The 26,965-nt window shown below is 45.1% G+C and overlaps 1 protein-coding gene across 14 annotated transcripts in view; it reads right to left on the bottom strand.

Moving 5' to 3' along the window:
- CAMTA1 (calmodulin binding transcription activator 1) overlaps window positions 1-26,965 on the bottom strand; it is a 226,464-nt gene that overhangs the window by 102,761 nt on the left and 96,738 nt on the right. Inside the window, exon 1 of one of the 14 annotated variants that reach the window (XM_090123005.1) lies at window positions 19,977-20,029. The exons of the other annotated variants lie outside the window; for them this stretch is intronic. The gene's annotated coding sequence lies outside the window, so the exon portion shown is untranslated. Of the gene's footprint in view, window positions 1-19,976; window positions 20,030-26,965 lie in introns of those variants that run through there. 14 annotated transcript variants of the gene reach the window in all.

Raw genomic sequence — 26,965 nt, 5'->3', positions numbered from 1 at the left:
ACTTGTCTCTCTCTCATCTGGAAATAGGGTCTAACAGTATTTAGATTTCCCTGAAATGGAAAAGGGATGAGAAATCATAGAATCACTGTGGTTGGAAATGCCCTCAGAGGTCATGCAGTCCAGCTGCCCACTTCCCACCATCACATCCCCAGCCGTGCTCCTCAGTACCACATCTGAAGTTTCTCAGACACCCCCAGGATGGTCATCACTCCCCCACCCCCTGGGCAGCCCATTGCAGCTCCTCACCCCTCTTTCTGAGAAACTTCTCCTGACCTCCAAGCTGGATCTCCCCAGCCCAACTTGAAACTATTCCCTCTTGTCAAATCCAAGGTGATAAATAAGATTCTGGAAAATTTTCTCCTCCCTGTGAATTTATCTTCTTTAATGAAGTCCACACAACTGAACCTGGAAACAGTAAAAGCAGCGTAAGGGAAGGCTGTACCATTTCAGACCCCAACTAAAATCAGCGCCAAGAACTGATGACCTCAAAGCCACACATGCCATGAATAAATACCACCACAAAGTACTAACTGGAAAAATGGGAAGGAATCACATAGGAAGTCATCCTAGAAGAGTTTATATAACAGTGACTTGTAGGGAAGTCTCACTATTAAAATGTTGAAAAAAACACTGATGGAACCCACGAAGGAGCAGAGCAAGGGGATACAAGAATTTCTTTCCCAACACAGGGGCAGAGGCTCACAAGGCTCTCAGCTATCATCCAGCCAGTGATATCATTACATTTTGTATAGACTTTGTAGACACAGAAAACCAGCTGGCTGCCTGACTGCGACGGCCCAGAGAAAACCATTCAGGAGGTCAGACACCCCTGAATTATAGGGAAGCTTTTGTGATCAGTGTGCCTGGATGAGGTTTGCAGCCAGGAAGATCTCTATCAACAGCTTTAGACAAAAGAAGAAAAACAGACCCGCACTAAAGGCAGAGACACGGGGTGGAAAGTGCAGTTCATCAACGGCAGTGCAGTGCCTTCTCTGGTTTGCACCGTGTGACAGCTTGTCTGTGCAGTCACCTGGCACAGTAACTTCGGTGGTGTGAGACACAGTTGGCTCTAGCCAACAAAAAAAAAAGCATTTCACACTCAGGTAAGGTGACTCACACAGAGCTGTTGCAGAAGCACCAGGGCTGCATCAATTATGCAGGCACTGAGCATTAAGCTCACCAGAACTGAGTCAGAGCCGCGGGCTCAAGGAGCAAGGCTTCCCCTGCACGGATGGAACATTTCAGATGACAGAGACAGACTGAGAAAACCCTCACAGCCTGAAGTCACCGCAGCCAGACTTCAACATCCTCTGTTACAGGAGGAGATCAGCCAGAAAGCTCCTGTGAGTCCCCAGACACTCACATGCTGCACAACTAATTTCTAGTTCATTTCTCGGTGAGCCTGATGCACGCTGCCGCTTGGACAAGAGGGAACAGCCTCAAGTTGAGCCATGGCATCCACCATATCAGGTTGGATATTAAGAAGTCCTTTGCAGAAAGAGCAGAGCTGCATTGGCACAGCTGCCCGGGGGGTGGTGGGGTCACCATCCCTGCAGGCATCCAGCACAGACGGCAGTGTGGGATGTGGTCAGTGGGCACAGTGGGGACGGGTTGGGGTTCAGCCTGGGGATCCCAGAGGCCTTTTCCTGCCTTAACGATTCTGCCATTCTTAACACTTAACCTTCATTTCAGATCAACCCCCCACGAAGTCATTTCTGTTTGCCTCCAAGATGACACTGAGCTGAGAAAGCTGTGGAGGGAGCAGACAACACCGATCTTTGGTATTTGGATCAATCAATTAAAACGCCACTATGACAGGAAACGCCAGGATGTTAGGCAGCCAAACAGCCTGCATTTCTGCCCGTCTGCCTGGAATTCCCTGCTTAAACTATTTACCATCACACGGAGTCACCTTCCCTTATCCTGCTCCCAAAGCAAAGCTGGGCTGCTTGTGAAACTCGTGGTGCTGGGAGGAAGGGCAGCGCTGCTGCCTCGGACACACAGCGGTCCCGACCAGATGCACCATCACGTCAAAAGATGCAATGAAAGGCACGAACCGTTCCCACATTTTCAACTTCAGAGAGGCTTCTGAAGGCTGGATGCGCTGCTACCTCCTCGGTATGAATTATTACAGAACTCCCCTCTCCAGCTCACGGAGAGCTGCGGGTACAGCAGCAGCAGTTTCCATGGCAACAGTGGCAATCTGAAGCAGGATTTCTTTCTCGTCGGCTGAGATGGCTCAAGTATCCATTACACATTACTGTGGTGTATTGAATAACAAATACAAATGCTGACAAATCAATGAGACACACAGAATTTTAAGCCCTGAAGAACGCTTGCTGGCTTCTGCATTCCCACGAGTCTGAGGCTCCCCAGCCAAGTTAGAGCGAAGAGATTCTCAAATTTGGCACGAATCTGGGTGACAGATCCTCATGAAGTGCAAATTGCCACAGTTCCACTGAAGTCAGCAGAGATGCGACAATTTACACCCACTTAGGTTCTGCCACAGGGTAATTAGCGCGTTGCAAATAACTGGAAACATACTCCCAAATAAGAACACTCTTAAGCTCGAAGCAAGAATATTTTCTCTAGGATTAAGCAAATTTACAGGCTTCTCTGCTGCTTTACTCTGATGTATTACTGGAGGAAGCCAAAAAATTAATCTGCCTTTTGGCCCTCCTGTATCCCTACCGAAACCAGGATGAAACCATGACGCGTTACCTGCAGTGATGCACCTGATACACTTCATCCAACACATCTCCCACCACAAACCACCAACTGCTCATTCCCTGCTGATCTGTTCAGTTCCCACCACCTCTCTGCTGGCCCCATGCACTCAGCCATGTCCTGTTTGCGCCGCCTCCTCCATTTTACAGCCTTTTATCTCAGACAGTGGTAGCACTGCACTTCATTTTCATGCTGAACGCTCACAGGAGTGCTAAGAGATTATTTTTACATCATGGCTCCTTGCCTTTTATAAGGGAACCAGAAACACTATTTTTGGCTGGTTTTAGTTCTTAACTATATTCAATATCTGTATGTAATAAACAGAACTATATAACAGTGAAACAAATGTACGGTTGCATTTGGTCCTTGTAGCATGAGAATTAGCTTTCAGTTACACCTAGCGTCTACATCCTGCAAAATACATCCAAAAAGGTCAAGCAGAATGAATGGACCTCTCACTCACCTGTACTGGGCTGACTGGTCAAACAGTCCCACGCAAAGTAGTGGAAAAATGAAGGTGGGATTCAATTAAGATGGAATTAGAGGATGTGACCATAACTAATGCCAACCTGTTTTTGTGGAGGATATTCAAAAGTTGAGCTGACAAAGGTAATGTATTTATAAGGTACTTAAAATTTTGTACAACATTTTACTTAGTAGCAAACAGCATTCTAATATAAAAAGAATAGTGCTATCCATTACCTGCAACACACATCTAATGGATTAAAAGCTGGCTAGCTGACACATCTCAAAAGCAGCAGTCAACTGGAAATAACAACTGAATAGTGAGTTTTGGAAAAGGAGGTGCATCTCCAGCACCCACAAGCTGTTACACTACAGCAGAACCTACAGCCTACCCATGTAAGACTCAAGGCACTTCTGCATTACTCACAGGCAAAGCTGACCTTCCTACAGACACACATGCATTTTGATGCCACTCCACAGGGAGAAGGAGCTTTTCTAATATTTTTTTTTTCTACTCTCAATCCCTGGTTCTGCTCTTTTTCTGCCTTTGAGAAGCACAGAGCCATTCTTTCCCATTCACTCCCGCAGAGCAAGTGTTCTTTATTAGCTAGAGAAACAGAGGATGTCCAATAGCAAGGGGGGAATAAATCATTGTTCCCAGCTAAATGGAGTACTGCAGATTTGCTAAAAATGCTGCCTTTTATCAACAGTGCAAATAATGAAGATTCCATGCACTAAGGACAATGCAATGAGCCACTGCACTATTGATGAGGTATTTGTACAACTCCATGAGTTATGTTTCAAAGCAAGCTCTATTAAAGGCAGCATCTTTGTTTAGAAACTGAGGATTAATACTGCTCCTCAGGTAATGTACAGGCTTCCAAAGCTAGAACTACAGGGAGCGTAAGAGACAGAAGTGCTTTCCTGCACATCTCTTCTCAGTCCCTGATGCCTTTTTGACAGTTCCCCCATTACATGAGTGCATTCAAACAGCCATGTGCATAAGGGAGATCATTAAAGTACGTCTGTAAACGAATATGCATGGAAATGTTTAAAATCTGACCTGTCTGGGACTATCCACTCGCATACATGAAATAGGAACACCAGCTCTGTGCCTGCTCAGCCTTGCTGCTCCCACTTCCACCAAGAGCTGCTTTCCTTCCCTTGTTTTCCCTTCTCTCTTCTCACCATTCCTTCCACCAGTGGGATGCTTTACATCAGAGCAGACGCCATTGTTAGTAGTGTTACACAGGTTCCATAGAAACTGACATCAGATTAACTTCTCAGATATTCTTGATCTGATAAGACTCCTGCTCGAAAGGCACAAGCCATTTTCAGATTTATATAGAAGGGCTTTAATGCGCTCAGATCTCACCTCCTTTAAGCTGCTGAGAGCCAGAGGTGAGTTGCTACAGTGAAGGAAAAGCTTTTTTAAAAAAACTAACTAGTCTGCATACGTGTGCTGTAACTTCTCATTACACAGAAGCAGTAGGAGCCTTTCGTGCAGGAAAAAACCACCCAGGCTCTAAAACCTGCCAGCAGCACCAGTCCTTCTGATCTGCACGACCGAAGAAAGAGATCACTACTCTGCTGCGCATGGATGCTATGAGGGATGGTCAATGCATCCTTCTGCCACGCTTCCAGACAGCTGGCCCAGTAATTATTTCTCATAATCTTTGACGTTAGCAGTGCAATATTAAAGAATGTATTTATAGCACTGCTTTTAAAGGTACGTTCTTGATTTGGTGCCCCAGTTGCCACGAAGGCTGTGGCATTTCCATCACAGCACACTGTGCTCTGAGGTGACTCTCATGAGCCAGGATTCAGAACATCCAGAGAGCAGCAGTGCTCCTTCCACTCAAAGGCTGCACAGACGGATTTTTCACCTTCCATGACCAGCGTGCTCAATTTTTAAAACTTACTCAGACAGAGGAGAAAATACATAAATAGCAGCAGCTGATCTGCCAGAGTGCATCCACTCAGAGCTACGGCAGCCGCCCCCGAGGTGAGCAGCCACAGGCTGCCAGCCCAGCTGCCCCTACTGACACCATTCCAGTGCAGTTGATTTCTGTCTCTTCAGCATCAGCTGCTCACACCTCTGATGGGGGGTGACGGCTGCAATACGGACAGCATTTAGGACAGCTGGAGCACAGAGCAGGCCCTGACTGCACAGCTCTGAGATACCTACAAATTCAGTTTTTAAAAACTCAGAGCTAGTTCATGGCTGCTGCTGTGCCAATGAATGTTTTAGCTAACTCACCTGGGGAAGCTGCTCACCAGCTCCTACCTCACCTCGCAGAATGCACTCAGTCTTTTAGTTCAGCTTTTGGTGTTGTTACTAAAAGCAAGGCATGCAGCAACAAAGCAGAGCACCTCAGCTAATACTGGCATTGTCTCACCAGCCTAATGCTCTGCAGCTGTTTGCAGCAAGTGCAGGTCTTGCTCATTTGTGGGTAACAATGAAAGGATTATAAATCTGTGCAAAAAAGCACTGTGTCTTTAAAGAAGAAATACAGTGAAAAGTAAACAGTACAAATGAAAACTAGACATCAGCTGCAACAGTGCCTGCTCAAGAGATGAGGAGCAGCAGTTCAAACTCTTCAGGTTCACTTCTTTTTTTTACTTCAAAAGTTTCCAAAATGTTATTTTTCAAGTAGAGTTACGTGTCAGTAAATATCTGTGAAGCACAAGAAAGCAAGAAGGGTTTTCCACTGAGAGCTTTGCTGCTTAAATCCTTCCTGCTCTGCAGTGGAATTACTCTTTCTACTCCCTTATATGCATGCTTTTAACATATATCTTACAACCCTTGGGTTCAACCATGTGTTATTACGTTTTAAAGCCTTTGGATGGTAGTAGAAAAATGTTCTGCGCTATAAAACAGAACACAGCTGAGGTTTGATAGGCTTGCTTCTCTTTTCTACCCCACAAAACACTTTCTAAATGCTATTAAAATTTAGCATGTGCCATAATAACCAAGCTGCATTTTTTTTTTTCCACATTTGAGTCAATTGACTTTCAAGTTTTATCTATCCATGTACTTTGACTTGAATAAAGTTGTTTCCTCAGTTTCAGAGGACTGCAGAATCCCTCATCCCTATGAGGAGCAGACCCACCCGTAAAACTTCGCAGGCTCAATTAGAAGCATAAGTTAAGAGGCTGCTAAAGCCACACCAGTGCTCGTTGCTGGGCACAGCATCACTGGGTGCTGTCTGACCTGGCAATGGGCACTCACATGGCTCCTCCAGAGCTCAGACTCCTACAGGGCTTCATGAGCATACTTCCCCACAGTGCTTCACCTCAGCTACAGCATTTAACCCCCAGAATAAGGTCAACAGAATCCCAGCTCCACAAACCTAGAGCTCCCTTCTTGTACCTAATTTCAATTCAGAGTAGGAGACCACAGCTTCTCTGCTCCCTGGTGCTCCTGGCTGCCTCCCTGTGCTTGCACTGCAGCACAAAAGAAAGCTGAAGAGCATTTATGATCTTCAGCTGAGCAGCAGTTCAAAGCAATAAACCCTGTGATCTGTATGAAAGGTGCAGACACGGCACCAAAGCACCCTGCACAGAGCAGGCGGCTGCAGCGCCGGCAGTTGTGTCACCTGCAATTCAGCAGCCCCTGCCGAGCTGCAGGCAGAGCGAGCTGAAGTGTCAACAGCCCAACCCCATCTGACAGGGGGAAAGTAAAAATAAACCTAATAAATCAAGCGGAGCGGCTATTGCAGTGTGAGGTTCGGTTTTGTACCGCTTTCATGTCAAGGGAGCTTACGGCCAGGCTCCTTTTGCTGTTACCTGCGGCTCTGTTCTTTACAGCAAATTGGACCTTTCTCTCCGAAAGAAATAATTACTCTCTGCGGAGAAGGGAGCTGGTCGTGAATGCTGATATGACACACAATGTCACCTTGCCAGTCAAAGGAGGGCTCTGGCACTCGAGCTTGGGCTCCGTCCAAATGCCGATCTCTCTCTCGTAATGGAGGTCACCTCTCCGCAGAATTTGTTGACGATCTCCAAAATGACAAGAAGAAAGCTCCCGTCAGCACTCTTTAGGAGAGAAAAAGACTGTAAAGGGAGGACAGAAACAGGAAAAAAAAATTGCAGACAAAGGTCACTTTTTGCATAAATTGGAGGGCTACTGACGCACAGCCGGTCCTGAATTAACTCCTGGAAATATTGATCTCAACACAGCACTGCTAACCTGCACAGCCTGCACCCAACCTGGCGCTGTCAGGACCACGTGTGTGCTGTGCCATGGCTGTGGGCTGCACTCCAAGCACCCAGCTTTCTAAATTAGCAAACGCCCGTCTCGCATTCCCTGAAGGCAGGTCATATCACAGCAACACCACTGGAAGAGGATTCCTGAACACAAAGATTTGCTTTCCCACTGAAGATGGAAAATGGCATCTCCATAAGAATCACTAAACATGAACTTCTCACCCATTCACTCCTTGCCTTCAGCATCCTGAGTCACACCTATGTGATCTGCATGCAGTTAGGTCCATCTCTGCAGCACCTCTCATGTGGCAAACAATTAATGCAATCATTGTGTGAACACGTAGGAAGGGGAATAATTCACATCTGAACTGCAGCCAAATCAGAGCAGAAAACTGTTCTGAAATAGGACCTCACAACGTGAGGAGCTAGAAATTAGTTTCCTTCGAACATAGCAAGCAAGGAGTCATAATGCCACAGGATACAGAGACCAAAACGAGCTAAATCTAAACTACCTTCAATTGAGCACTAAGAGAAAAAGGAAGAAAAAGCAGCTGACAACACACAACAAGCTTCACTGCCTCCCTGCCACACCACCCCAGCAAAGCAAGCACAGCGCAGTTGGAGTAGCACACAAAAATGAGAGCATCAGACACTGAGGTAGAAAACACAACATTTCTGTAGACAGTTGAAAATTTATAGCGGGCAGAAATAAGGAAATTCTTCCTCAGCTCGGGTGGAACACTGAGGAGATCTTCATGGCGCTGTGATTGATGACATTTTAGAATCACCTCCCGGCCAAGTGTCAGAAGTTTCATCAGCTGAAACATTTTAGATTCTGTGCAATATTAGAAAACACACTGCAGGGCACAATCCAATTTTGGCTGAAAAGACAGGATAAATCACTTAATAGATTTTCTCTATATCCAGATTCCGTGATTCAAGATGTTCAAATCACAAAGAATTAAGGATAGAGATTTTGCCTTATAACACACTTGATTACCATTTTCCTCAACTGACGGCACTGCTGCCAGGGCAGGGGGAGCACGCTGGAACCACGCTGCCCTGTGGGCCACTTATACAAAGCAGGAGCGAACAAACACGCGTGCTTTTAAGGAGGACTTATTTAGGGACAACCTGAAATAAAGGTGCCTCTCTCCCTGCAGCATCCTCCCAAACTGCCCTGCAAGGCACACGCAGGGCCTGCCAGCAGCGGGCTGGGAGCGTTCACCCACCGCAGCCCATTTGCTCGTGCACAGGTAACCTCCAAGTGCATGCAGAACCGATCTGAGGCCCCAGGAGTGAGCCCCATCTGGAAAATACGTGCTTAGCAAACTCTTTCCCTATATTTTTCCCTCCCTACTTCACCATTACCAGAAAATATAGAAGGTGGAAAACACAGCAGCTGTAAATTCAGGTTATAATCTACTGCCCCAAGGAAGCTCTCAGACATTCCCTCTAACTCACAGGAGCCAGGGACTTTTTAAAGGAACTTTCCTCTGCTACATCTGTTTGGTCTGAGGAGGGTAATTTACAGTCACTGGCAGTTCCACAAATATCTGTGATTTAGTTCCCCAAATATTTGTCTCTGTGAAAGCTGAGAACCTCTCAATTTTACAAGAGTTTTTACAAGTCGGACAAAAGCTGTTCATAAGACTGAAAACCGCAATATCCCCAAAGGGGGACAGGAAAAGAAATCAACACTGGAAGTAAAGATCAAGTGAAGCTCCCGTGACAGATGGTGTTCTACAAAAGGTCAGCCCTTGGCTCATTCAGCTGTTCATTATTTATTAACAATCTTTCTGACATTGGCATTACAGCAAGAGTCCAGCATCACGCCGATAATAAAATGCTGGTTTATAGTTCAAGGTCTCCTGCAGGTATAGCAAAAAGTTTACAAAGCAACTCCAATATGTTGCATGGCACTTCTGGAGGATAGGCACCCCAGCAGCCTGACATGCCCTGACTCCATGTACAATAAAATTAAGTCCATTCTTAATATCTGCTCATGTGACTTGCACATAACAGACACATCTTCAAGGTCACAGCTCGTTTAGCAAGCTGAGAGCTTTAAGTATAAATAGGAAAAGCACCAAAGGCTTCCACTGACCCGAATGGAACTGAGGGCATTACTGTGTCTTACTTCCCCCTTTAATGACAGATTACTAAGATGTATAAATTCATGTTCATGTTATAGACAGGGTAAGTTCTACACACAGACCTACAGGATCTATAGAAGTCTGAGAAATATTAGGTTACACTGTTTTTTATCCAAGCAAGTTTTCCTCTGTGTGACAGCTCAAAAGATAAGAGTCCTCTCCTGCATTTCCAAAAGTATCTCTGTTGTTTGCAGTGCAGTACCTCTCAAAAAGCCTCATCAGCATAAGACTTTAATGCACTAAATGCTTCCCCCAGTCATGTGTTGATCCGCCATATCCTAAGCATATGCCACTTATTTATCAGGATAGACTTTTGTATTAAATGCCCCAGACCTGACACTTTCATGATGGTTTCAATTTTCTGCTCTTTGCTTTTCTGTTTTATAGCCTGTACTGTTCAAAGCCAGAGCACATCACTTTGCTCCCTGGTACAAAGCTCATTTCACTTGGGCGCTTTTCCCTGTAGTCTACACCTTATCATTTGGCCATAACACCACAGCATTTACACTTCCATAAATGTTGAACCAAAGTAATATAGAACAGTTTATTTTACAATGCAGGGGGTTCCTCATAGCTGTGTGTGTGGAGTGAAACATCTCCAAGAAGCACAATATGCTTTCTGTGCTTTCTTCTGAAGGTGCAGGGCCAGCTGGCATACAACATGAAACCAAGATCCTGCTGCCAGGACCTGGAACACAGCATGGACAGCAATCTCTGTGTCCAGATTTAATCCAGAATTACAAAATGGCAAGGTTAAGAAAAAAAATGGCCAATAGTTATCCCACTTCTTTATGTTAACAACTTTAAAATGCTGATTTAACTTTTGCACTGTCTGAGCTTTACAGCTACTCTTCTTCCTCCAGTCTGAACTCATACCACCATCATTACAGGTGTCCTCCCCAAATCTCAGGGCACGTCAGGACCTTTGCAATGGTTACAGGTTACTGCTCACAGACAGCCTCTTTCACTGCTTTCATTTCAACAGTCTTTGCAGTATCACAAGGCTGAACCAAGGAACAAAAAGGAACAGGAAGCCTCTTGGTTAACTCAGCAAACGGGCTCTGGTACAATAAGTCGAAGTAGAATCACAAGAGGACTGGGAAAGACCACTAAGATCATCCAGTCCAACCACCAGCCCGCAGCCACAGCATCCCTCAGTGCCACATCCATGTGGTTCTTAAAGACCTCCAGGGACAATGACTGCACCTCACTGGGCAGCCTGACTTCAGTCACAAGGAACCTTAAAGACCATCGAGCTCTGACCCCCTGCCATGGGCAGGGTTGACTTACAATACTTACGACCTACTGAGTAATGGCCGTGGGACATCCTACTTATCAGATGTTTCTTAGAGTTTCAGTTCTGTTGGCTATGAATGAAAGCATATATAAATGAACATAGAGTACAGAACATAGAGTACAGAAGGCAGTGATGTTAAATGATGCTTCATGATTGTCACTATTCTGTGATGCCATTAACATGCAAAAGTGCAGAATTCTAATGGCTGTGTCCATATCATAGATGGGATTTGTTGTCTAACTCCACGGGGCTGTAAAACATTTTAAGGTACCCGGCTGTTAGTGGCAACAGACAACCTGCTTTGTGCATGGCAACACCATTCCCCTCACACACAAGGAAATGACACTTTCTCCATTCATCAACTAACTGTCAGAGCACAGACCGTATTTACACAACTCCTCCTACTGCTCAGAAGCCATATTTTCTCCCCCAGCACCACGCAAACTCACGCAGCCAGTGCGGAGCAGGATCCTCACAGCCAGTCTGCTGGGCCAGCACAGCACCTTTGCCCTTGCATTAACCCCAGCAACAAACCCAGGCCATTCTCCAGATTAATGGGAGCGACTGGAAAGCACCTGCACCTCAAGACACATTGCTTCAGACCAAATAATTGTCTGAAGTCTTTTATGGGGAGCACCAGTTTACATCCAAACCCATTACAAAAGGACCAGCAGCAGCACTGGACAGAACAAGTTGGTACTGAAAGGCTTTCTAGGGCAAAAGGAACCATCTTTACACCATGTAACCCCCCATGAAACCAAGTCACCACCGTAGCATAAAACCCTACACAGCTTCAAGACACTGATCCTCGTTATTTCATTTCACAACTATGTACCTACCACTTAACTCCGAAAAATATTACTTAGAAAAGATGATTCCTAAAAGCAAAGTTTGGAATTTTATTATACCTTTGGGCTAGATTGGCCGATCTCCTAAGAAATAAGGTTGTACTCTTTTCATTTGATATCCACAGGACAATATTTGAGTGGTGAGCGAGGTCAGAAGAAAAAGATCCTCAGGGCTCTTGCCATGTGATGCATGTCTTAAGAAGTAAGGCTGGTATCACCAGGCTCACAGGGCCACTGCCTTCATAAAGCAGCAGAGTGGAATTTCATTGATCATCCCCTTCCAAGGTGGGAAAACACCATTCAAAAGGCAGAGATGCAGCTGGAGCACATGCGAAGCAATCGGAAGTGAAGATAAATGAAAAAGTCAATCATTTTCATGGCTAAAAAGAAATCACGCACATTCCAGCCCACTTGGTTAGAAAACTTGCTGCTTTGCTCAAGCAGAATTCTCTTCACTCATCCAAGCAGCAGAATGCAGGGGGGTCACTGAGACAACAACTGTAATAATCCCCACAACAGAATTATTCCAGCTGTAGCCACTGCTGAATCATAATGGGCCACGGGCATCGAGGCTCACTAATGTCTTTCTTAAGGCAATGCAGCTTCAGGTTGGTTCATGAGAAACAAGCAGTGCAAATCCTTTTAGCATCGCTGCAAGTCCCAGTCTAACCTCTTACACAGGGTGCCTGCTTTTCTTTCTTCATACCTGCATGCCCTGCAGAAACTACACAATGCTCGGCACACCATTCAGAAGTCCAGTGCAGGAGACATTTGAGTAGAAAACAGAAGTTCTTACAGTACGTTAAGTAAAAACGTCATGGAATTAAATTACACATTATTTTCAAAGTTATCTTCAAAAACTTTTGAATTAAGAGGCAATGGATCACTGGCAATGCTGAGGATCACTGGTTTTAAAATAAAGCTGGGTGACACTCAGTGCCACGCTGGGAAGCTGCCCCAGCTGAGAGCAGGCTCCCTCCCTGCTCATCTTCCCCAGCAGTACGTGAACACAAGACTGACCACACAGCTTGGAAATACAACTGATAAACTCTACATTGTGTGTGAATTTCAGAGCCTCAGTGCTTTGCCGTACAGCAGTTAAACACAAAGCTCAGCACGGTGGATCTGCTGGCTGTGAGGGGAACTGAGGTCTGAGCACATGGGGGCCGGCCAGGGAGCCACGTGCTGGCACAGCTCAACGCCAGCCAGGGAACACCTAAGTAAGAAGCAACGCACTGGGCTGCAAACCTGCGCACAAAACATGTCGTCAGTGTTTAGGAACTGGTGGGTAAAACCAACACAAGCAGAAGAGCTCACACAGACCATGGGAGCAGAACCAGAGGAAAGAATCTCATGCTTGTCCATGACACCAAGCAGGTTTGCACCTTGTGTCTCTGGATTTGACATCTGGATCTGAGTCAAGGGGAAAAAGAAGCCCTGTGTATTCAGAACCACTTCTGAACTCAGCTGTAAGCAGGTAAATTAGTGCCAGCACTGCTGAAATTCAACAATTTAGAGCAGTGTTAAGAAAGGAGAACCAATCCCCGTGACGCTGTTTGTCAGCAGCTAACATAAAAGGAGACCTCTTAACCTCAAGAAATCAAACACTTGCTCATTTTATAGAGCTCTCAGTTTATAATAAGCATTTATATTACTATTAATGCATTTAAACTTCATTTTGCTGTGCGAGCCACAACATTTGTCCCTTTCAGAGTCTTATTTACTCCTCAGAGAGGGCAAAAAGCCCAGACCAGGACAGACATGATTTAGCATTCTGCAGAGAAACCACTGGACTCTGACCAAACTGCTGAGCCGAGGCTGTCTGCAGCTAATGCATGCAGATGATGTTTATGAGGAGGGAGAACTATCAAACATTCATTCTGAGCACCTCTCATGCTATGTGCTATGAGAGGCCAGCGAGACTTGATGAGAATTCTTCCGCACGGAACAGCTGCATTTCTGCAGCATCCTTCCAGAGCGACTCTGTGAAACAGGTGACCTTGCAGGTCAGGCACAAAACGCATTCCTTCCACTTATCAGCATCAACTGTTCCTCAGTGTTAATTATGGGCAACGTTAGTTTTTAGCTTTCATGCAGTTTACTGCCAATGGTTGTGAACCTGCGTGCTCCAAGGAATGCCCAACAGGAGAACACAGCCTCCTCCAAGCAGCTGGGACAGCAGCAATGCCTGAAGCCACACCGGGGTTTGTGGCAGCGCACACAGCTCCAAACGCTTTCTAAGAACTCACAGGAAGGATCACTGCAGAGATGACAAAAAGAGAAAGCTGCATGAGACAGCAAACAGTGCAGACCCGCGAGCAGACCATTCAGCTACTCAGGACTCAACTTATTCCATGCTGCATTTACTGTATTCTTGCATAATTTTTATTTGAACTGGATTGCTATTAATTTTTCTACAATATCCTAACCAGGGCTGCTTTGGATGTAGCAATTCCATAAGATGCATCGGTGAAGAAGCAAGAACTTTGCAGCCAACCTCTAACCACTTTCATTTTCAAAATATAGAAACACACCTTCTCCCAGAATAGGGTACAAACAGCTGCAGCCTCATTCACCCAAACCCACATCTCACCTGGTGCTCATGCAGGGCTGAAGGAATGCAGAGCACAGGGAGCTCCCGTGCCCACCTGGCACCTTCCTGCAGCTGCTAGAGAGTGGTTCCAAGGGAGGCACTGCAGTGAGGAAGCCTTTCTCCAGCCAGAAAGCCAGCTGCAACAAGAAGCCATGGGCAGCAGCAGCCGTTCCCAAACACTGCTGTGCGTGGGGAGCAGCCGATGCCAGCTTGTACACAGAAACCAGCTTCAAGTCATCCCCTGCCAGCAGCCAGCCAACAGGGAGCCAGGGCTCAGCACTGCCCACTGCTCCGTGTCAGCTCCTCCACTGCCAGGCTGAGCCGGGGGACCCGCACTGCTCTGCTCTCCTGCACGGCCACCAACACATCGCTCCCACCACCAGGATTTGGGATGCAGTGGGGTCACCGTCCCTGGAGGCATTCAACAAACACCTACATATCATACTAAGGGACATGGTTTTCTATGGTTTATATTGGTGGTAGGAGGGCGGTTGAACTGTATGATCTTAGAGAGATCTTCCAACCTTGGGGATTCTATGATTCCACGAGGGAGGAAGAGCACAGGGACAGGGAAGCACAACCAAGCGAGAGAGCAGAGTGAACACAAGAAGAGCTTGGAAGCAGGTGAGTCCTGTGAAGGACCTGTTCAGTCAGTAAAGGGGGGGGGGAAGGGGGAGAAAAGTGAAAGCAAAAAGAAAAAATAGGAAAACCTCCCCCTCTTCAATGCTCAACAGCCTCAAAAATCTCTCAGTATCTGCAGGAAAGGCTCATTTCAGGAACTACAGATCACTTAGAGTTCACTTTGAAGGTCAGAATGTACTGCTATCTTAAAATCCCAGTCTGTAACCCCACAGTTATCCAGTTTAAATATGTTTAAAGAAGAACCAGTGCAACAGGGACACGTGGCTGCGGGTCTGGAGAAAGCCAGAAGCCACCACCAGGATGCTGACACTGCAGTGGGGATCCAGCTGCATAATACACAGGGAACCCTGCATTATTAACTGAGAATTTGGGGCCACATCTCCACCTGACAAAGCGCTCCCACAGATGACTATTGGAAAAAAAACAAAGTAGATGTACCATCAACTTTTCCTGAGTGACACAAGAGCCTCCTGCATCCCTGCACAACCACAGCCACAATGCAAAAAGATGTGTGGACATAAGAGGGCCCACAGGTGATCAGAGACAAGATATCAACCTGATGCTTCACAGGATCAGCATCTAAAAGCTGTCCAAATTTAGCTACAGAATAGCTTCAAATAACTATATACCAAAAAATATGTTCACTATAATCCATGCTTTTTCTTTGATAAATGTGCCAATAGGCATTTGTTGCATATAAATTGTTACACTAAGGAAAACACAGTCAATTCACTTTAAAGAAAATTGATTAGAGATCAATTATCAGCATTCTTCTTTTTCCCCTTAACAGAAAACCAGCATGAATCACAACTCAATATCCAACCCCAAGATTGTGGTTCAGGTACCCGATCCAGTGAGCGCCGCGTGACTGCGCACACCTGACCAAATCACACTTCAGTCAAACGGGTACTGAAATGTTTCAAAGCTGGGGTTCTGCAGAACAAAGCTGTTTGTCCTGAGCAGACCCGTATTCGCTTTCGCAAGCAGATCCATCAGCCCAAATTGTCTGCAGATTGCAAAATCAGAGCTTCCTCCTAAATCACGATATGCCATGTTCTAGTTAGAGAGTCGGCTTTCACAGGCGCTCCAGATGCCAGGTGATAAGAATTACTGATGCATTGCTTTCAGAGCAGTTTGCTTTATGGCCTGGCAGGTCTGGCTTCGAAATTCAGCTGTGTTTCATTAGCATACAGAATGGCAGCCTACAGAAAGGTTACGTTACAGCATCAAACACATCCGGCCTTTTCTAATTTTGCTGTCAGTTATAGGTCATTTTAAACATCTGGCAAGTGTATTTTTAAACTGCATCTGTAGTTTTAATTGGCCGTCTTCTGGGAATGCTAGGAGAGAAGGGAGAGACTTCCCTAGGGGAAAAGCTGGCAGCTCGGGCTGTGCAGCATGGCAACAGCTGACTTGGCTGACTGTGGATCACACAACCAACAGAGATGTGCAGGACCTTCTGCACCACAGAAAGCTGATGCTGAGCACGCACAGAACGAGCAGATCCTTCCTGCTACAGGAGCATCACACAGGAAGCAATTACTCCCCATCAAAGGAGGGCCACCAGCATTTAACCAGGTTGTGTCTGCTTTCCTGCTCAACTCTTTTCAGTACCAAAGTGCCTCAAATGCTCCTGTAAGGCAAACTGTCCTTCAGCTGCAGCACTTTGAATAAGCAGCTTCAAAAGTTTACATATTTGTGCCTGTTCTGTTAGGTCTGAGCAGCTGAAACACTGTAAGGCAATGGAAAGCACAGCAATGATAGCAGAATAGTGAAGTCTAAGGCTGCAGCAAGTGAGGATAAGCCCAAATGAAGCAGTCATGGACACAGAACCAAAGGAAACAATTCACTTACCCTTGGAAGGCTACAGAGGTCTCCAGAGAGATCCCCTCCACAGCCAACTCTTAAACAAGGGCTGGGAAGGGGAGGATCCTGGCTCCAGCCCTTCCGTCACTCAGCAGCACTGCATACACCTGAGCTCCCCTGGGCTGCCCCTGCCTTCCCACCAGGTGTCCATCACTGCTTCAGGCTGTGACTTAGCATTGCCACTGCAGCATCATACAGGTCTCCCTTTTGGCATGGAGCAAAGGTATGTAACTTACAGCTTCCCATTCATTTCATGCCATGCACTCGTTGCTAAAAAATTCATTTTTAAATAGTTTTTCCTTTAACGTACATTAAGCAATCAAATGCTGACACAACAAGGTTAACTGACAAGTTAAATTTCGGTGGGATTTCCCACTAAATAGTTTCACATACTGATAACTTAGAAGCTGCAACCTGCCTCTTGGTTTTTGCTTATTAATAAATGCAAGCAATAAAGATATGTTCTATTTCACAGCACTACCTCTTAAAATGTAAACACAGCTCAGAGATTTTGAGCAGGCTACAAAAATGCTTTATTCAGCAGTCAAAGAGAAAGGCTGTCTGAGGCTGTTTAAACTCAGCACTGCATGTAAATACATCAGCCTGCATGTTCCACTAGAGGTCAATATCACAGTTACACACTTATTAAAGGCACTGGAATGAAGGTGTCTGCCAGGAGCGCCCGCCCCACGGTTCTGCAGAGTCGGGGTCCTGAAGCCAGCACTACAGGGAATTCAGGATGCGCGCCCTGTTACATCCAGGCTTCCACGCAGGGGTTTCAGCTCACAGTTTGTCAGAAGTTTCTCATCACAACAACACAGGCCTGCACTGCTGGGCGAGGGGCGGGTTTGGCAGACACCAGTACAGCCCCACTGCACCCGACCCCAGATCTGCCTTGCTGCCAGCAGTGCTCACAGTTGTGGTCAACTGCTGCCTCTGAGGTCAGAGATGCCCTCATAGTTCGTGTTAAGCAAAAAGCAGATAAACTAAAATTCCAACCTCCCTCACGAATAATTCACTGATGTGCACACATAAATCACAGCCATATCAATATATATGTAGATATGCAAATTTATACATTAAGGGCTCGAGCTATCCACAAGGAAAAGAACAGCAATATAAGAATGTTTGCTTAATATCTGATCAGCGTGTAAAACTGTAAGTAAAGGAACATCCCGTAAAGAGATGAAAACGTGATGCAACGAGCCCTACACACTGAATCAGGTGTTACAAGCCTGCCTTGAACTTATCACTCCCCTCAAGAACACTGAAATGCACCTTGGTTTGATCTCCAGTGATGACCTGCTCAGAAGCACACACTGCTGCGTGGTCACCCATCATTTGCACCACAACGCAGAGCTGCTCAGCAATCAGCTCCATGCTGCCGATCCGCACCGCGCAGCTCAATGGCATGAATAACAACTACAGTGCTAAGCAAGAGTATTAAAAACCTTGAATTCTTATAAATGTCAAAACAATATAAGTGATAGATACAGGTGTAAAGTCCATCGATCTCCCTCTTTGCAAGATAGGTGAGACTGCATTAAAAATAGAATAGACACCTGCAAATAGACTGATATTTATACAGAATATTGTGACAACTGTCGTTTTGCATCAGTCAGACGGATCCCACAGGATCTGTGCAAGTCTTAAATGTACCCATTTTTGTTTACTGACAAAATATAACAAAACCCATCCTCCCTGATGGTTTCCTGGTGGGGATTCTTCCTCTCCCTCAAGTCATTCATAAAATAAGTGCATTCCTCCGAGTTTTCTGGTAGAAAGCACTTTATCAGGGCTCTAGAGTATGAAAGGGTTTTAATACCCTCTTACTTGGATTTTTCCATGTTTTTCAGGATGATTTGATTACACTGGGCTTGATTCTCAAGGAAATTGTACTGTCAAGAAACGACAATAAAACACCCCAAGCCAACAAGGACCCACTGTGCAATACCATTCACCAAGCAGTGTGTCAGAGGTAGGCTGAAAGACAAGCCTACGCCATTTGTTCATCACAGCACCAGATCCAGTAACCTGCTTAAAACTAATTATGGCTATTTCTATTGGTATGTAGTAAGCAATTAATAAATTTATACCTATACCATCAAGAATAGAGTCAAACCCTGTCGCACCACAAGCTACAAAGCAACATTACATTGATAAGGAACTATGAAGTTATGAGTGCTTGAAAAGCTTCAGATGATCATCAACACCTGGCCTTCACCCATGAGGAAGAGGACTGGAGCACCTCACACACTTCCAGCAGCACAGCCAGAATGCAAGAGAAATAACTGACACGTGTAGCATTTTTTTTAAACATGAAATTTGCACAACTCTCTCATTCTAACTGTGTATCTCCTGGTGTGCACCAGTGAACCAATCTAAACACAAGACATGACAATACTGTATTAGAGAGAACTGAAAATATGCAAGTACCAGAATGCATTCTTAGGTTCAGCAGCACTAGACAAATGCATTTTTAATCTCAAAGTGGTCAGCTGCAAAGAGCAGGGAGCTGCACTGCACAGGCACAACACAGCTCCTCAGCCAACCCAGCTTTATCACGAGGAAAACAGCTCATACAGTAGTAATATTTCTCATCACCTACCATGAAATTCTAGTTGGGAATTAAAATAATTAGCAATAAGCACTCTGGTGGCTTCAGCCTTCCCAATACAGCCGGTGTTCTGCCCACCTCTGTTACCACCTGGAGGTGCAGCAGCCAGCCTGGTCAGACAGCAGGCAAAGCACTGGGCTCCAGCAGCGTTCAAAACCAGCAAAATGAAACAAGAAGGTATGAGACTGCTGCAGTTGAATGTATTTCCTGTGGCCCACGTAACCCTAACAACTAATTATCATGATTAAATAACTAAAAATGTGATTAAATGATTGCTTTATATTTTCCAGCAGCTATTCACTTATTTTAGGCGCATTTAAGTACATCTTCAAATAGAACTCAAACCTCTCTGGGGGTACGATGCTGAAATCAGCCCAAATATAAAGAATAAGCTTCCAGAGTACAATAAATCTGAGACCTCAGATGCTGTCCACGGCATACATACTCTACATGCCCACAAACATACAGCATTTACAGAAGAAATGAACCACTCAACGTGTGCAATGGCAGCAGGACCAGCACAACGAGAAGGTGTTACAAAAAGAAGGATACTCACCCATCCCTGAAGATTTAGGCTCACACAAAGGAGGAACCTCCAGCAAGAGAGCCCTCCTGGGGGGCAGTCAGCCCTTAAATGGGGTCTGGGGAAGGTGCAGCCAGGCTCCACCTCTTCTGATCACACAGCTGAATTGCCTTCACCTGTGCTGCCAGGGCTGACTGGTCCTTTCCCCAGGTGCTCAATCAGTGCTTCAGGCCGTGACTCAACAGTTCTGAATGATGAGCAGACATCATCAACACAGCACAACTCACACAGGCAAAATCTGGATTCTGCCAATAATTTGTGATGCATTCTGTTCTAGGGGTTATGCATATTTTCCCCACATTCCAATAAAGACCAAGAGCAGCACTTTGTGAGCATTGCTAGGAGGACTTCTCAACTTTTATCTTGACTTTGTTGAGCTTTGCTTTTCCACACCTTTGGACTCTCGTAGCTTTCATACATTTCCAGTGTTTCCTGGGAATCTCACACAGCTCCAGAAGGCAGAGGTTCACACCTTCCTGCCTGAAGCAAGCATTACTTCTGTCAGTTTTGCCCAATTCCTTAATTTGCTAACCAGGGGAGAGAAACAATAAAAAGGAAACAAACCCTGATTACATTTGCCAGCTTGACCTGTGGGAAAACATCTCAACCAGAGTTGCTGAAGTGACAGAAACGTGTTGTTCCCCATTTAGCCTAACTGACAGACTGTAACAGCTGATTAATTACGGAGGGAAGGCATAGGAAATCAACTCTGCACCTTACCTTTATTTCCCAGATCTTGCAGGCATGACTTTCAGCCCAGCTCTGCAGAAATGAGGTGTCCAACGCCTTGCTGTGCAGGGAGGAACGGCCCCATGCCAGGCCCCACATCCACCTGGTGCAGCACAGCAGCCCTGTGCCACCAGCAGCTGCAAGCAGTGAGAGCAGCACCGCTCTGCCCCCCCCACGGCCAGGCATGCCTTCCTGTAGCACGGCCCTCTCTTCCCCATCAAAGGTGAAGACGTTGTGTATTTTGTGCTGTTGTTATGAAAGAGCAAACTGCTATTGAAACTTTCATCGTACCAAAAAATGGCTATCCAATTAAATCCCCCTCCTGTCAGAATAGGCTTGGGTACACACAGCAGCTCTTGTTTCAGAGGCTGCAGTGGCGCTTGCTGTGTCCATCTGCTAGCACAGCTGATCCTGAGTGGGAGCTACCAGACTTTGCTGAACACCTGATCATGTCGTACCTGATTGATTCTGGAATCAAGTTCTCAGATTCAGAGTTTCCAGAGCAGTCTATTGCATGGAGAGCCTTCCAACCCCAACCTCTTCCAGCACTTTACAACTAGCAGCTTGGATACGTATTTGCTTCTAGTTCAGCTCCAGAGGAGCTCCCAGTGCTTGTAAATAAATCAGTGTTCTCCTTCCTCTGAAAGTAGGGGAAGAAGCACTCCCGCCCTGCTCAGCAGATCCTTGGGGAGGAAAACCTGAAATCCAGAGCTGGAGCTGGTTCTGTTTTCACAAAATAAAGCCCTATGCTTGCAAAGACGAAGCACTTCAAGGTCTTGTTTGTTACCGTGAGCCTCTTGCTATAAAAAACAGGACTTTGTGAAGGTCCGAGGCGTTTCTTTTACTTGGTGAAAGACATTTGCATCACTTGAAGTGCCGTGTATTCTCAATGGCAATGTAGTTCCTATCCAAAAACACATCATGCCCTACATTTTGTCGTCAGCGCAGTTAATCATTTATACAGCCTGTAAATGTACACAATATTCACTGAAAAAGAAGGCCCAAAACATAGGCAGTGTAGTACAGAGAGGGCACACAAGGACAAGGGAAGAAAAGATGCTCAGTATAGACAGATAGGGCTGGAAACAGTGGGAATTGAAGGACCAGGGGGAGAAACTGGAAGGGGTGAAGGGGATTACAGAAATAAGCAATAAATCAGGACAGGAGCGTGAATGGGGCAAAACACTAAAACATGGAAGGTGAAGAATGGGGCCTTGAAACAAATACAGAGAAAGCCAAGATGCCACTAATGAGATTCCAAAAAAGGGACAGAATTGGAATGGCAGGCAAGGACAGTTTTGAACAGGTTTAAATGGTCAAAGGGAAGCGGCTGAAAGAACAAGAGGGCTATCACAGTGTATGGGAAGACCTTTAGCAGTAACAACTGTAACGAGCAGGAAAATGCGAGTGTTTCTCCAGAAAGAACGACAAAAATAGCTTAAAAAAGAGGAAAGCCAGGAGTGTGTGGGGAGAGAGCAGCCTCAGCATTTTGTGTGCTGTTGGACTATTCCCTCTGCTGCGATGCCTCCAAGAAACATGCTAACCAGTAACGGCTTAGAGCTCATGCATTAATATTTCTTCTATATTTAGAGCTTCCACTTCTCCAACCTTTGCATGCCCCTTATCTAAAATTATGATCTCCACAGGAAGAGATAATATTAACCTGAGCATGTGTGCAGGGCTTGTTACTTATGTTCTATCAGATCAGAAATAATACATAAAAGAACTAATGTGGTGCAGCAGAAAGTACAAGAATTGACCCATCTGTTATGCAACACCGCCAGAAACATTTTGTAGATGCACATTAAAATTCAGGCTCTTGCTTTTGACCAACTCTCTGTTAGGTTTCATGTTGCTTGCCAAGGGGACTGAACAGGGCATGGCCTTGACTCATGCTCCTGTGCTGAAGTCCCAGACTTGCCAGACTCAAATATGCACTCCTGACAAAGACAATCTGTCAGCGGCCTTTTGACATTCAAATTTTCCCTCCTGCATTGTTCCAATTTCCTAGGCATCTGGGCATATTTGTACTAAACCAAACGCATTGAAGGATAGCATGTCAAGCAACTTCCTATCATTTGGGCTGGGAATTGGCTTGCTGGTTTGACCGTCCTTCCCTTCTGCCTTGTTAGCAGCATTATGAAGGACACCCTACTTGAGCAACTGCTTCTCCCCGCTTAGAAGTGGGGCGAGTCATCTGTCACAAACTCTGTAGCTCTCGGAGCAATACAGCCTGCACTTGCACTGCTCACACACATTGATTTCCTGAACTCCTCGCCTCTTTCTGTGCTAACTCACAGCCTGACTTTTAGCATGCAGGTTCTTCAGCTTCGCTGATCCTGGTGAAAGTGCACTCTGTTCTACCCTGCAATTTTCCATCGTGATATTTTTATTACCTACTGTAATTAAACTCTGCCTGATAGACTCTGTCCATACAGCTTTGTACTCTTGCCAGCAGTTGTGTTATTTCTTTACACAACACAGACCAAGTTTATGGAATCTTTCTCTCGTGCACATCACTGCACCACCAGGACTCTGGTTGCACTGCTGTATCAGCTAAGAAGTGCAGACCTTGACTTAGCTATATTTAGAATTTGTTATTGTTTTGTCCTGCTGAAGGCTACCTCTGGCAGCCTAAACAAAAGCAAGTTTTGTTTTTCGAACAAGAACAAAGCTTTGCTTTTTTTTGAGAAAAAGTTTCGTTTTCAACAATACGCCTCCCAAAGACCACACACAAGGAAGACAAACCTTACAAATAAGTTGGAAAAACCTTTTCTGGAAGTCAGGAACCTGACAGACATGAGGGCAGTGGCAGGGAAGCAGTGTGGTTTGAGCAGGAGGTGCAGCGTACAGGGCAAGAAGCTCTAAAAAATCATAGGATGTATAAACTCAGAAATAGCAAATGGATGGAAACTGGAGAAAGTGGAAAGGTTTAGCACAAGGTTCACAAAAATATACATGCAATCTGCCAAACTTGTCTTGCTTTGGGAATTCAATTTCTTTATGTCTAACCTATCCAAGTGAAGAGTAAGAGTAACAGGAAGGCTGTGGGCATTTAAAAAGGTTATCTTTAGTCTAGCTGGGTTTGGGATAGCTTACTTGCATAGGTTGCTCTACACTCAAAAGACAGTTGTTCTTCCCATGGATGATCCCTCTGGTTGCCCTCCTGCATACAGCCCTCACTACAGTGAGCCCATGCGATCAATGTTTCACCTGCCCTGCACATTCTCCCAGCCACGACAATGACAGCGCCGACAAGTGGAAAAGATCCAACTGTAGGCTCTTCAAACTCCTGGAAAATAGGAGACAAAGCGTAGTGGCATTTGAACAGTACAAGCCATCAGCCACTTGAATCATTATTCCTAAGAATGCAGCAGATTCTCCATGTTTTTAAATTGTGACCAACGTTTTTTGGTAAGATAAAGAGTAGCTCAACAAGAAAGTAAAGGCTTAAATCAGAAATCAATAGGTGGAATTTTCCGATTTGTGTTATGCAGGTCAGATGATCACAGCAGTTCTTATTGAGCTTGTGATCTATATTTTAATTAACGTACCCTTCTGATTATAAGATATCAAGAAGCATTACAGCTAACAATCTTCTGCTCGGGTTTCTCCTCCCAAAATGGACTTTCAACAATCATTACACATTTTTCTTTGATTTTCATAATTTAACATTAAAAATATGAGCTATTTCCAAACCACTTGAGATTTTGTTTGTTTAATGCAGAGTTGAGCAATTTCAAAGGTGTTCTCACAATTCAAATATTAGTTGGTTGCATGCTCACAAGTTTCTTTGCTATCTGATCATCCCTCAGCAATGGTCTCTAGGTTTGAATCTTTCTGGTATTGAAAGCAACCCAGCTGATTTTATAGACAAAGCTAAGTCTCTTTTCTTCCCAGTTTTCATGCAAATGTGAAATGTTTATAACTACTTTTGCCTTCAGCTTTGCTTGTTAATTTCCATAGCAAAATCAGAGCATGGCCACGTGGAGGTAGAGAGACCAGATCCTCTGCCCTGCACTGCAGGGTGAGACGTACCTCTGCTTGTGCCTGAGAAATGCTGCTCTGGCCACTTTCACCAGCAGTCTGCACTCCTGGACAGGACATCTATCTTCATTTATAACAAAAATTAGTAAAAACCAATCTTTTTAAATAATTGCTTTGTACAATCTAAATGTACTGTCTTAAAAAAAAAGAAAGAAAGAAAGAAAAAAAAAAGCATAATTAAAACAGACTTCTTGCAATACCTCAGAGTCAGGCAATTATAAGGCACTTTTAATGAGTAACTTAGGTAATTAAATAAGTCAAAACGCAAGGAATGCCATCAATGAGTTACTGCTTCACGGCTCTGTGACTTCGGTCTCTGACTCTGGGCTGCTCTTGCTGCAACCTGAGGGCCACCTCCCCCCGACAGGTCGCTCTGGCTGGAGAATGGTTAAGGAGGATTTTCTGCATAAGCTCGGGTTGCAACTCATATTCAAGTGTGTTTAATACTGACTTGTCTAAAGTATGTTGGGTAATTGCTGCTGAAATTCAATGTGTGCTGTATCTCATCTAGGATGTGCAATTTACTGGCTATATTCTAGTAAAATAACTTTATGGCTTTCTGTCACGATAAATAACAGTTTATAGCATAAGGGAATTAATATTTACTTTGAAAGCTACATAGACTATTCAAATAAAGTTGCTATATATAGAACAATCTCAACCACTGCTGGATTTTTAAATGCTTTGAATTGACATGGGAACTCACGTAAGTATTAAATTCCAGTGCCCTACAGCTATTAATAAAACTTTAGTTTTCAGATTTGCAATCAAAACTTTTCCATATATCGTATGCCACTACAGTAGATCAAAAAATGTTAATTCAAAAGTGTGGAAAAAGAGGTATTGAAAGGCCCCTGTGTTTGGGAACGTGCTCTGCACACTCTGTGTGCCGCAGGGACGGAAATGGAAGGATCATGGGGACACAAACTTTAGTCAGCATTCTCAAGAAAGTTCATGATTTAACACGAAAATGGTTGTAATTAGGAATGTGTTCTTTGTTTCTCTAACAAGGAGAGATTGGAAAGGCACTGAAATCTAAAAGCAGTCTGGGTGCAGAACAGCGGGCCTGCAGGCCTGCAGTGCTCCTGTGGCTGCGGGCAGGATGGAGCCCCAAGCATCCTGGAGAAAGCTCGGTTACGGCTGATACCATTCATTTGTTTTCCAAAGAGGTCTGCAACTCTTCATCTGATAGCCTACAAAAAGCTGAACAAAGCAGAACCGTTGTTAAAATTAAGTCTAATGAGCAGTGGGCAAAGCCTCCTGTCTGAGAGCACGCGTATGAAGGGAAGTGATGCAGTGCAGGAGAGGAGGACGTATTTCATCTTTTTAAGCTAAGGAGCTTGTTTCTACTTCGAGGAAATAAACTAAAATAAATGGCTGTGGCCGTGACGGGTAGCATTACATACTGCTGGGAAAACTGTCCCCTAGGATCACAATGAGCCTGGCTGTCAAAAGGGCACGGAAAGGGCAAAGCACTTGCTTACATCATGCACACAAAAGAGTCAGAGCAGTAGAATGGCAGCCAGTGCAGCCAAATCACAGCATTGTGTAACAACCTTCCCGTGCTTACGTATACATATATTCTTTTTTTCTCATTTCTTCAGAATTTGTTTATGGCAGTAGGCACATAAAAACTGCAGGCAAAGTGTAACCATAAACAGAAACACCCACGCGGTATTATAAAATATACTTAGGTCAGACAGAAGACATAATCTTCAGAACATTTATAGTACTCTAAAATGTTGCAGTCCTTAGTAGAATGGGGCCTTTTTATGGGAAAATGCACCACATTTGCTGCAGTGAGGGGCAAGAACAGCTGCATGGAGGGGCATCGCTGTCCTCAGCCAGCAGAAGGCTCTGTTCTCACAGATCAGCACTGCCCCCACCCCCAAGTGCTTAACAGAAGCATTTAGGCAAACAGTTGGGTTTTTTTGCTCATGAAGGTCCCTCACAAGACAGCCAGGAGTTGAAGCCTCTGAACTGGGACAGGCACAGGTCTACCTCGCATGCAAACAATCTTATCTTGATGCAGATAAGAGAGTAAAAACCTGAGGTATCACCAGACTGCCCAAGGCAGGCATGCTATTTCTTACTGTGCCATAGGAAGCGTTAGGTTGGTAGGGAACACCAGAAGCCCCGGAGGGGGCGCGAAGCCCCATAAATCACCAGCAGATCCCAGAGGCAGC

The sequence above is a fragment of the Phasianus colchicus genome, chromosome 22, assembly GCF_987193195.1.
Source record: "Phasianus colchicus chromosome 22, bPhaCol1.hap1.1, whole genome shotgun sequence".
Classification (NCBI taxonomy): domain Eukaryota; kingdom Metazoa; phylum Chordata; class Aves; order Galliformes; family Phasianidae; genus Phasianus; species Phasianus colchicus.
The sequence above is the reverse complement of the archived record's forward strand: the minus strand, read 5'-3'. Positions and strand labels throughout refer to the sequence as shown.